The sequence below is a fragment of the Balaenoptera physalus genome (genome assembly GCF_965194825.1).
Source record: "Balaenoptera physalus genome assembly, chromosome: 6".
Classification (NCBI taxonomy): Eukaryota; Metazoa; Chordata; class Mammalia; order Artiodactyla; family Balaenopteridae; genus Balaenoptera; species Balaenoptera physalus.
Genome location: NC_138885.1, coordinates 124,251,259 through 124,261,510, shown reverse-complemented (window position 1 = coordinate 124,261,510; position 10,252 = coordinate 124,251,259). Strand labels below are relative to the sequence as shown.

Sequence of the window (10,252 nt, the reverse complement as noted above, 5' to 3'; positions counted from 1 at the left end):
GTGATGATGGGAAAGGTGGAGAGGGACTCAGGAGGTGGATTGCAGAGGATTTGGAATAGGTCAAAGAGTAGGAGGACTCAGGGATGCATCTCACACCTCTGACTTGGACAATCCCAAGGATGAGATTGACAATCTCAAGGAACGTGAAGAGGTACATATTTGGCAATGGGAAGGAAGATGATTATTTTAAACCACATGATTTTTTTTTAGGTTTTTAAAAAATTATTTTTATTTTATTCATATATTTTTTATTTTTTAAAATAAAAAAACTTATGATTGCGATTCCACTACTGGGCATATACCCTGAGAAAACCATAATTCAAAAAGAGTCATGTACCACAATGTTCATTGCAGCACTATTTGCAGTAGCCTGGACATGGAACCAACCTAAGTGTCGATCGACAGATGAATGGATAAAGAAGATGTGGGACATGTATGCAATGGAATATTACTCAGCCATAAAAAGAAATGAAATTGAGTTATTTGTAGTGAGGTGGATGGACCTAGAGTTGTCATACAGAGTGAAGTAAGTCAGAAAGAGAAAAACAAATACCGTATGCTAACGCATATATATGGAATCTAAAAAAAAAAAAAAAAATGGTACCGATGAACCTAGTTGCAGGGCAGGAATAAAGAGATAGACATAGAAAATGGACTTGAGGAGACGGGGTGGAAGGGGGAAGCTGCGGCGAAATGAGAGTAGCATCGACATGTATACACTACCAAATGTAAACTAGTTAGCTAGTGGGAAGCAGAAGCATAGCACAGGGAGATCAACTCGGTGCTTTGCGATGACCTAGAGGGATGGGATAGGGAGGATGGGAGGGAGGCTCAAGAGGGAGGGGATATGGGGACATGTGTATGCATATGGCTGATTCACTTTGGTGTACAACAGAAACTAACACAGTGTTGTGAAGCAATTATAGTCCAAAAAAAATCTATTAAAGAAAATTACGATCATTTTAGTTTCTGATATCTTGAGTTAGAGTGGCCCATGAGACACCGTCAAGTTACTGAATATGCGACTGAATAAATGGTCCTGAATTTTAGAAGACATTTGGATCAAACAAGCAGTTTGAAAGTCATCAGCATAATTAAATTAGTAATAAAAATTACCATTGGAGGGCTTACTACATACAGGCATTGTTAAGTGCTTTATATTCATTATCTCTTTTTTCATAACAGCTCTACAAGGTAAATACTATTATCCCTTTCAAACGAATATGGAAATTGAGGCTTACAGAGGTTAAGTAACTTGCCTAAGTTACATAAATAATGGTTAGTGGTAAAATCTAGAATTAAACCCAGATAGTCTATTCCATAATGCACTCAGCTACATACCACCCAGATGATCACTGAGAGCATTAGAATAAGTGGTATCTCCCAGGAAGTTTATCTATAATATAACAAGAGAGCTCTGCAAGAAGCCTGAGATCCCCCAGTACCACAGGGATGGACAGAGGATGTAGGAACCACCTGTGAAGCAGAAAGGAAGCGACAGTGGAGTGAACAATAGTGTGACCAATGCTGCCAAGAGGTCAAGTGGGAAATGGCCTGCAGAGTGACTTGGGTTAAGTGATGAGGGGGTTGTTAGTAAGCACGGTGAGGCTGCTTTAGAGGCATGATGAGAGTAGACGCCAGGTTTAATGGTTTGGGGTGTGATTGGAGACAAGGAAGAAGAGACAGGAAGTGGAGACTACTCTTTCAGGAAGTTTGCCTGTGACGGAGAGAACACAGATAGCATGGAAGCCGGTAGGGATGCAGGGTAAAGGGGGAATTTTTCTTTTTAAAAAAAAATGGCTAGAGGTGAGCATGCTGATGGAATCACATAATATTAGGATTAAGTTGGGAGTGAAGGAGAGATTGAAAATAGGGTAGCGAGGGGGCGTACTGGCAGAAGGATAAAGAGAGAAAGGACAGGATCGGTAATAGAGGTAAAAGGGTTTATGGTATTTAGGATCAGGAACAACTTTTCCATCATCACAGGAAGGAAGAACAGCTCGGGACAGATGTAAATACGTTTGCAGAATCGGTTTAGAAAATTCATGGAGTTCTTGTCTGATGGTACCAATTTTCCCTGTAATTTTCAGAGAGTGAGAGGGAGGTGTGAGTGTTAGGGTATGGAATGACATGGAAGATTAGACTGTCCCCTCTGGGAAGACATGACTGAATGAACTGTCAGGAGGTATTAGTGCCCAACCTGTCAAAATGCCGTGAATGAGCATTCCTCATACGTGTTGCATGATTCTGTCAGCAGAGCCTAGTGGTCAGGCTGTAGGAGAGGCGAATGGTGAGACTGCACTAAAATTCAAACATGATTAACTGCTTATATCATACTCACTATTCTCCTTTCCTCTTTCCTAACAGAGCCCTGTTTTTGTTCAGGTGACCACTCTCCTCACTTTAGACATATTCTTCAAGGGAGGCTGGTCCTGATTAGTCTCAACCAACCATGGTGGTCCTTATCAATGACTGATTTGGGCAAAGGCATGAGCATGTGATGAATTCTAAGCAATGAGGTGGATTCCACAGACAAGGAAATGTTTTCTTACTTCTAAAAAGAGAGAGAAGGAAGAGATGGTCACTTTTCTACGTTGGAATGCTGTCTTGCCTGCAGGTGCTGCTTGGTGAAGTGGCCTGAAGGCAAGGTGACATATAAGGATGCAGGGTTCAAAGACAGAACTGGGTCCTTCTTAACATAATTGAACTAGTGGCCTTCTTGTTATGTGAGATAATTACCTTATTGCTTATGTCGTTCTGAATAGGAGTTTTGCTATTTGAATCTGATACATTAGATGAGCACATTGGAAAGGTAGTGGCACAAAAGAAATTGAGGATATTGGCTAGATCCTGCTTGAGGTGATGGACCCTGCAGTCTAAGATGGAGAGGGAAGGAAATGATGAGAGGAGAGGGCTGAGAGAATGTAAGGGCTCTTAGCCTGGAAGTCACAAAGAAGTCAAAGAAATAATGCCTTAGGAGTAGTGGAGTGAGAAAGATGGAGAAACTGGAGAGAGGAGAAGAACTGAACTTATTCAAATACTTTGGGATTTTCCTAACATTGTCATATTTGAAGATCCATTTGGTTCTTTATTTTAGTAACTGTGAGTATCCCTACAAAAGAATTAGTATAGAATCCTGTCAGCAGAAGTGGGAGAGGCAAGAGTACCTTGTCACCTTTCATATGTTTTAGAAATAAAGAAGAAAATGGTATATTTTAGAAAACATTTGTGGGGAGATGAGCTTTTAATAGGGAGCTACAAACTGTATTTTTCCACCCAGACTCCAAGCCAATTGGACAAGATGGTAATTAGCAAGACACACTATTGTTCACTTTTACACACTTAATAGCCCAAGCTTGATTCACAGAAGCTACAAAACAGAATAGTTACCGTGAAGCAGTGCATTTGTGTGGGGCATTTACTTTTAATGGAAAAATATGTGTTACGGCATTCATAGTATAATCGCCTGACTGCTCCTGCTGTCCGCAGTTCTTTCACTGCTACCATTTTTATAACAGATTATTCTTCTGGAAATAGTGCCCGATATTTTATTCATACTGTATGTATAGCAAGGAATGCTGAATTCAGAGGGAAGTTGTGTTTCTGACGAGGGCCCTGTAACTATACCTTGTGACATATAGAAGCACTTCCATTTTCCCACTGCTGTCCAGCTTTCTTCTTTTAATTGGTGCATTTCACACTCCATTTCTTCCTCCAGCCTTTTCTGATTTATAAGAAAATAATTTCCCACAGATAAAAGCACTCACTACACTCTTGGAGTGTCTTGGAGTCTTCTCTGAGTAATATTGTGAAGACATTCTAGCTGTCTTTTTTTTTTTTTTTTTCCTAGCTGTCTTTTTAAATCACCTTTCACTTTTTATTTCCAGAAGATTCATGCCCTTATTGTCCAAAACTGCCCACTGTGCAACTTACCTAATGTCCTCACCTGTCTCCTGTCCTTGAAGAATTTAGTTATCTACAATAAATAATCACAGATTGTATTCATGTTAAGCTACTCCTGATAAAAAATTTCTTAATGAGTTATCATCTTATGGGTATGATCATTTAGCAAGGGGATATAAAGAGATAGAAATATCTGGCTTCAAAAGAATAAAATTACTAATAATTGACAACAGAGCAATATATCAAGTATTTGGGCTGGGGAGATAGGTTAGTGTTCATTTACCCCACAAGGTAGATGACAACTGACGTGGCTTAATTTGTTCTAAGTAAAGTCTAATTCCATGCAAAAGTAGATATTATTTACATTATAAGAGGTTTAATTTTTTTTTTTTTTTTTGTCATTTAGGAGCTATATCAGTCAGGATAGGCTATGCTATGCAGCAGAAACAAATAACCAGAAATCATAGATTTATTTCTCAATCAATGATCATTGTATAGAAAGTCTCTGCTAATCATAGTCACTTAAAGACCCTGGATGATAGAAACACTATGTCAACATCATGTGCTTCCAGGTTCCAGGATCACCTCAGCTAGGGGAAGAGAATGAAGAAGTATATCATGGTCAGGCTCTTTTTGTTGGCCAGATAAACTCTCATGGCTGTGCTTAATGTCAAAGGAGATAAAAGAGTGCAATGCTCTATGGCTCAGAAAGCAGACAGCCAGAAGTATTCAATGAACAGAACTAATAACCTCCACAGAAGAAATGCATACTCCTTGAAGAAAAGTTTAAAAAGACAAAAAAAAAAAAAAAAAAAGTAAAAACAAATTGTTTTAGTCTGCTCAGGCTGCAATAACAAAATACCATAGACTGGGTGGCTCAAATATCAGAAATTAATTTTCTCACAATTCTGGAGTCTGAGAAGTCCGAGATCAAGACATGGCCTGATCTGACTCTAGAGCTCTATTCGCGGCTTGCAGATGGCCACCTTCTTGATGTGCTCTCGCATGGTCTTTCTTTAGTGTGTCTGTGAGGCGAAGAAGGGGGGGGCAGTTCTCTTGGGTTTCTTCTGATAAGGATATTAGTCCTATCAAATTAGGGCCCTGCATTTATGACCTCATTTAAAATGGATTACCTCCTAAAGACCCTATCTCCAAAGAGAGTCACATGGAGGTTAGTGCTTTAACATATGCAGTTTTTGGGGGACACATTCAGTTCATAACAAAAATATTGTAGTTGCAATTTTAGTAACAAGGAGGGCTAAATAGTTGGAGAAACTCTTCTTTCTACCAATAACTGAAATTCTGGCCCGACTATTATAAACACATTTATTTTGGTTTGAAAGAATGAGGACTCCTCAGATATTAAGAGAGAATTTGGTTGACCTCAGACCAAGATGTGACATAGGAGGCTCCTGAATTTTCTTCCTCCCGGGGATGTACCAAATGTACAGCTACGTATGGAGCAATTCCCTCTGAGAATGACAAGTGTTGGCAAGGACATGAAGAAAAGGGAACACCTGTGCACTCTAGGTGGGAATGTAAATGGGTTCAGCCAGTATGAAAGACAGTATTGAGAGTCCTCAAAAAATAAAAAACAGAAGTACCGTATGATCCAGCAATTCCACTTCTGGGTATTTGTCTGAAGAAAATGAAAACACTAACTTGATAAGATACCTGCATGTGCATGTTCATTGCTGCATTATTGAAAATAGCTAAGATATGGAAACAACCTAAGTGTCCATCAATGGACAAATAGATAAAGAAATAGTAATGGATAATAATGGAATATTACCCAGCCACAAAAAAGAATGAAATCTTGCCATTTGTGTGCAGCACATGGCCAGATCTCGGGGGCACTATGCTAAGTGAATTAAGTCAGACAGAGTAAGACAAATACCGCATGATCTCTCCAATATGTGGAATCTAAAAAAAATGAAACTAAGTTCATAGATACAGAGAATAGATTGGTGGTTGCCAGAGGTGGGAGAAATGGGTAAACTGCTTTTTATTACTTTAAATAAATTAAATAAAAAAGAGTATATATATGTAGTGACAGATGTGTCAATTAGCTCAAAAGTGGGAATCCTTTCACAAGTTATATGTATATCAAATCATTATATTGTGCACTTTAAATATATTACAATTTTATTTGTCCATTATACCTCAATAAAGCTGAAAGAAAAAAAAGAGAGGAAGAGAGAATTCAAGGTCAAAGGGGAAGCTTGAAGAGAAACTCATTTCTCAGACATCTTACCAGATGGGTCCCAACAGAATAAAGTGTAAATCATTCTAAGGAACCTGGCACAATTAGCATAGGAAATCACTTGAAATCTCATCATCCAAAGACAAAGCTGGTTAATATGTTGCTAAAATAGCCTCTAGGGATTTTCTACATGTAGTTCTTTTTTTAACATAGTTACACCCCTAATATTTTGTGTCATGGAAAGCTAAGATTTTCTGCAAAAGGAACATAAATTGCTGAATAACATAACTGAGTTACTGCAGTAAACATTTTTTTCCCCACCTGCAGCACCTTCTTCTGAAATGGGAAATGTTTTGTTTCTCCCCTGAACCTTAGAAATATGGCTATCTTCTGCTGTAAAAAGGGGGGGAAATGAAGAATTAAAAGCAAAAGAATTTAGAGAAGGGTAGAGAGAGAAAATAAGAACCTGAAAAGACGCTGTTGATCCCAGTGTAGTGTAACAAGTGTAAGATCATTTCCATTCGATTGATTTATGCAGGTATTTTTTTAAGCAAAGGGGCCTTCTTATCAACTCATTACCCTCTGTATCTGTGTTTCATGATTTCTTGCTTCATGTCTAATTAGACTGGAAGATGGATTATTTCTCCAGAAAATTTGTAAAAGGATTATACATCTGGAGGCTGTTTGGATGAGTTCTGTGTCGACACTTCTGCTCTTCCTGTGCAGGAGGCATAATGGGGACAGAATGAGTGGACACAGATGATGGTTTGCTATTAAGTAGTTTCAGTTTCTTTTCAGAAATCTGAACTGCTGTTCCTTAGTCATAATGCACCTCCTTGGGCAGGGTGGACAAATATAGACAACTGCAAAGGCTTTACCCAGCAGGCCTTGTGGATACAGGGAAGCTGCCCTCCTCACATCAGACTTGGTTCACGGCAGTGTCTGAAGGAACTAAGGTTCTCAACCCCCAGCTGGTCTGCTCTTTATGCATATCTGCATTCCAAGCCTAGGCACCTCCATTTGGAGGCCTCCAAAAAGAGTCGGGGCTTCAGGACATCTTAGCCACTCTGACTCAATACTTTTCCTCTTCTAGCCCTTCCTTCTCTTCCTCCTCCCAGCCCCTGGGTCCAAAAAATAGCAGGAGACTTTTGTTCTGGGATCTTCTCCTTCCCTCCAATCTGTGACGCATGTCATTTGTCCTTAGACTGGTGCTGTGCGCTGGGGAAAAATGGACCATCATAGGCATGGAAGCTGATGCCCTTTCCCCCTTTCCTGTTAGTCCTCTTGCTTATAGTATCACAGCAAGTGAATAAAGGCTTGGTACTTTCAGTTTGACTCATTGTCTTCACTGACCACCTTGACGCCTGGCAGCTCTCTAGCACTGTCTGCCCCTGTTGTGATAAACCCTGAAGTTTGTGCAGGGTGGAGATGCCACAAGACTGAAGCAGCCTGGAATTCAGAACCACCACTTGGAAAACAGTGCCCTTGGAGAGTGTCCCAGACCCACAGCAGACTTGGGTGAGCGAGCAATCAACTTTCATTGAGCCACTGAAATTTTGGTGCTGTCTTTTCGCATAGCGCAACAAAGCTGATCATAATTGAAATGGATATAAGACTAGACATGCTAACACTTACCTTTCTTGGACTGTGGACAAGTCCAAGATGGTGGGAGAGTCAAAGAGATAAGAGATGTCTCAGCACTGAGTGATGTTCAATGCAGCAGTCACAGATAACCCACTGGTTACCATGGTCCAGTGAATGTCAGGTTCTCCCCAGACTCCAGTTCTATTATTTACTCCTCACAGTGGGCAAGGGAAAGTGGGCAGGTGACAGAGAAGGGCAGGAAAGTATTAAAATAATGTTGTTTCCATTGGGAAGCAAAGCAGAAATCCTGTAGTGAAAACTGTGCCGCTTCATTCCTTACATATGAGGGTTTGGATCACTCCCCCACCCCAACCCACCATGAGCCACTTGACACAGGTGTTGGCTGAAGATGAGGGCAATCTAGAGTGAGAGGTGGAGGAGGGAATGAGAGTTTCAGTTATGATCTCAAAGTGAACCTCAAGAGCTATAATTTCCCCGTCCATGTTTATTGAGATGTAATTTACGTAGAACATTGTAAAAGTTTAAGGTGTACAATGTGATGATTTAATACATGTATATGTAGAGAAAGGTTTACCACAGTAAGGGTAGTTAATATATCCTTTACTGTACATAATTACCATTTTGTTGTTGTTGCTGTTATGGTGAGAATATTAAAGATTTAATCACATAGCAACTTTCATGTGTACAGTATAGTATTGTCCATTATAGTCACCTGGCAATATAAATTGCCTAACTCTTTTAAGTTCCCCAAGAAACAAGACCACCCACGATCTTTGAGAAGCTGTTCCCAAATGGGTCAAACTTACCGTATGACACATGTACTCCCCATAGGCTGAGGTGCAGTCGGGTTACAGACATGCTTCCCCCTCTGCCCAAACCTGCCTTCCCCATGTTCTTACAGGTCTATCTTCTGAGAACATTTCTCAATAAACTTTCTGCATACATTTCTCTACCTTAATGTCTGGTCCTAAGGAACCCAATGTAAGGCAATTCCCCTGTGAAAAAGTTGAAGGGGAGATTATACATTGGCTTTCAATACCAGAGATTCCCTATTTAGAATTTAGAAAAGGTAATGAACATAAATGATGAATGCCCAACATGTGCCTTGTTCTGAGCAAGATTATTCTTTTTAATGTGATTCTCACACCCTAGTATGGAAATCGAGCTTAAGGAGGTGAAATGAATGTTCCAAAGTCATTCCCGAGCTGCCTAATCACAAAGCTGAGACTTTTTCCACTATGGCTTTATGACAAAAGCCAGAGTTGGATAGAAGAAACTCAGTCAAGAAATCTAAACAGGTTTGGAAATACTACCTGAGTGCTAGGCAGAGCACAGATCTCTCTGGGTGATGTTCAACATTCAGCTGAGGCTGTTTCTACATGGAGCGCAGTTGATGAAGGTAACATGTTGAACTGGGCTGTGTCTGGCACCTGCTTGCTATTCATTTTGAGGGAACTGGTTTTATCTGCACTTTACACTCTCAGCAAACTGGCCTTTCTCTCTTCTTTGCTGTCTTGTATCCCCTGCCCACCTCTAACTGTGGGTTGTTTTTTTTTTTTCCTCATAAAAGTGATTCAGAAAGCATGGCTAAGAGTAATGAATCGTCCCTCCAGCAGGACTGACCTTATTTTTCTTTTCTCTGATTTGAGGAGTTTTTGCAGAAGAAAATATGTTGGATTCAAAACTCTCATCAATATGGTCCTGGAAGCGGTGATTCCCTGGTTCCAAAATACAGTGTTTTTTTTAAACTTTTGTTAACTAGAATACCCAGAGCATGTAGTATCCTGTTTACTCAACTTTAATTTGTTACTAAAATCTTTCTCAAGTACATGCGGATAAAAGTATGAGCCCACGCCTCTGCTTTAGTTTTAATATAGCATAATGATTCAAAGTAAATCTTTCTTTGATGATTCAGAGCTTTATTTCAAAGTAATCTTTTTTTATGGAACTATCCTATAAATGTAGAAGGTATAGAAAATTGAAATGAATATGTGCTAACTGCTAGATAGTCCCTGCAATCTATTGTAAAGAAATCTGTAATATCATTGTTACTTTTCTTTTCTTTCTTTTTTTTTTATAAATTTATTTATTTTATTTATTTTTGGCTGCGTTGGGTCTTCATTGCTGCACGCGGGCTTTCTCTAGTAGTGGCGAGCAGTGGCTACTCTTCTTTGTGGTGTGCGGTCTTCTCACTGCGGTGGCTTCTCTTGTTGTGGAGCACGGGCCCTAGGCACACAGGCTTCAGTAGTTGTGGCTCGCCGGCTCTAGAGCGCAGGCTCAGTAGTTGTGGTGCATGGGCTTAATTGTTCTGCGGCATGTGGGATCTTCCCGGACCAGAGCTCGAACCCGTGTCCCCTGCACTGGCAGGCAGATTCTTAACCACTGTGCCATCAGGGAAGTCCCATTACTTTTCTTTAAAGATAGTATTTGAGAAACAAAACAAAATTTGCTTAATGAAAAGTTCTAATTAGTTACAGTCTAGTCAATTGATGTTTTACTGAACAGATTAAAAGCATTATACATTACATGTTTTTAGATGAG

At 39.8% G+C, this 10,252-nt stretch overlaps 1 protein-coding gene across 1 annotated transcript in view; it reads left to right on the top strand.

Annotated features, from left to right (window-relative positions):
• The window catches only part of SCG2 (secretogranin II), a 104,652-nt gene that overhangs the window by 19,623 nt on the left and 74,777 nt on the right, over positions 1–10,252 (top strand). The window lies entirely within an intron of this gene.